This window comes from Octopus bimaculoides, chromosome 4, assembly GCF_001194135.2.
Source record: "Octopus bimaculoides isolate UCB-OBI-ISO-001 chromosome 4, ASM119413v2, whole genome shotgun sequence".
In the NCBI taxonomy this organism is placed as follows: Eukaryota; Metazoa; Mollusca; class Cephalopoda; order Octopoda; family Octopodidae; genus Octopus; species Octopus bimaculoides.
In genome coordinates this window covers 21,837,963-21,840,393 of record NC_068984.1, presented here as the reverse complement: position 1 = coordinate 21,840,393, position 2,431 = coordinate 21,837,963, and the positions used below count along the sequence as shown (strand labels likewise).

Sequence of the window (2,431 nt, the reverse complement as noted above, 5' to 3'; positions counted from 1 at the left end):
ATAAGGGCAAAAGATAAAAGTTTTTCTATTCCAAATATACCGAGAATAGACTTTGAATCGTCAATAACCACATATAATTCATCACTATAAGCAACTATATGCTGGCTACTGATAAAATTATTTTGAAAATGTTATCCTATATTATATGTGTGTGTGTGTGTGCGTGTGTGTGTGTATTTATGTGTGCATCTGTCTGTCTGTGTTTGTCCCCCCCCCCATCACTTGACAACCGATGCTGGTGTGTTTATGTTCCCCGTAGCATAGCAGTTCGGCAAAAGACACCGATAGAATAAGTACTAAGCTTACAAACAATAAATCATGGGGTTCTTTGACTAACATCCTTTAAGGTAGTGCTCCAGCATGGCCTCAGTCAAATGACTGAAACAAGTAAAAGAGCAAAAGAATAAATGACCATTATTGATATGATACAACATTTGGATTTCTTCTTTCTTTTAGAACAAAAGCATTATTATTATTTAGCTTGGCTCAGGTTAGGTCTTATTCCTGGTAGGAATTATGTGGGTAGCGGGTTACTGTCTGTAACCTCATGCGTCCACAAATTTTCAGTAGTCTTTCAAGTGCTTAGAGCCCTCCTGGTAATCCTTGCAGTCCCTAAGAGCCAAACATTATGTAGGAGCTTTAGCGGGCATTCTATTTGAATCTCCTTCAGCCATTTGTCTACATCTTTACTTTCTGTTCCACATGCACCAATTATATAGGCACGACCTTTACTGTTCTCATGCTCCAAATTTTTCCTATTTCAAATTTTATGGGAATGCACTTTTTTCTTCCTCTTTCTTTACGATCCTGGAATCAAACGGGCATGATGGGTCGATTAGTAATCAACTTCGCTTTTCCTTATGTATAATCGTTATGTCTGGTGTATTATTTTCTAACCTTTTGTCCGTTTGAACTGGACAGTCCCACAAAATCTTACATTTCTCCAACTCCAGTGCTCTTTCGACTCGATGATTGTATCATGTGTTTCCAGCTTCAAATCCCAATTTTTGGCACAGTTTCCAGTGTAAAAACTTTTACAACCTGGATTGCTTCCATTTCTTATATTCTTTCTGTGCCAACTTGGGGCATTCTATCACAATGTGTGCAACTGTCTCGTTCCAAGCTCCACAGGCTCTACATTTTTCTGTTATATTCTCACCATATATATTTTTTCTCAAGTTGTTTGTTTTTATCTCTTTTTCAACCAAGCCTAAGATTTTATTCCTCATATGTCTTCAGTGGCTTTCCAAAATTGACCATGTAGAGGTTTCTCTCCGATCTGTCTGACGTGCTCTCTTTGCATTTTATTCTGATACTTTTTTCCTATTACGCATTTCATCACCTATTCTTTATTAACTACCTTTAGTAGTTTTTCTAAGCTGCTCTGTAAATACTCTACTAGACTTTTACTTTCCATTTGTACACAGTCTCCTACTGTTATCAAGCCTCTTCCACCCTGATTTCTCCTCAACTACAGCCGGTTGATATCAGCTTTCGGATGGTGGGCTCCATACATCGTCAACAACTTCCTAGTTTTTCTGACAAGTTTCTTTATATCGTTTCTGGTCCAATCTATAATTCCAACTCCATATCAGAGTAAGGTTACTACACATGAATTTATTGCTTCAATAAGATTTTTGGAATTCAGTTTTGACTGCAATAACTTTCTTGCTCTCCTTGTGTACTCCCTGCTGGTATTTTGTTTCATTTCTTCATTTTTTTTTATCTAGTCTGCTTCCAGATTTCCGAAGTCCTTATATGACTGTCCTTTCTCAACCGCTCCCATTTGGCATTTCAATTCCCAGGCTTCTTTCAAATCTTCCTCGTTTCATTTTCAATATAGCGCATTTTTCTATGCCAAATTCCACACCTACGTCATTTGAGAGATTACGTATAGTATGTACAAGGCTTTCAAGCTGTTTCTCATTTGTCTCATAAACCTCTGTATCATCCATGAATTTATCTGACCCTTTCCTTTTCCCAAAATTAACAAAACTCTTGAAGTTTATAAAATGTATGAGAATATTCTAACAATACTGTGTATTGTCAGTGATTAAATATCTCGCTTAGGTGGACTAACATTGGACTGTCTCGGTTCATGTACATCTCACCTACTAATATAAGTGCATGATTATGTATGCGCGTGAACGTGTGCGTTATAAGTATGAAATGTAAAACCATTGAAATTAATGATTTAGAAAATCATAGAGAAATTTCTCAAGGGAAGTGATGAGACTTGTGGTATATCAAATATGACAATAATCACCTTCCGTTCTGAGTAAATGCTTTCTCTCACTCCTTTCGTCAATCTCACTCTCTTTGGTGAATACACCCACGTTTGACCAATCACTCACACTTATGTTTCGTACCATATACCTGAGAGTTGAACTTCTCTCTGTTCTCTCTCTCTCTCTCTCTCTCTCTATATATA

The 2,431-nt window shown here is 37.0% G+C and overlaps 1 protein-coding gene across 1 annotated transcript in view; it reads left to right on the top strand.

Annotated features, from left to right (window-relative positions):
* Window positions 1-2,431, top strand: part of LOC106882109 (tetraspanin-8-like) — a 701,753-nt gene that overhangs the window by 446,613 nt on the left and 252,709 nt on the right. The gene's annotated exons all lie outside the window — the stretch shown is intronic.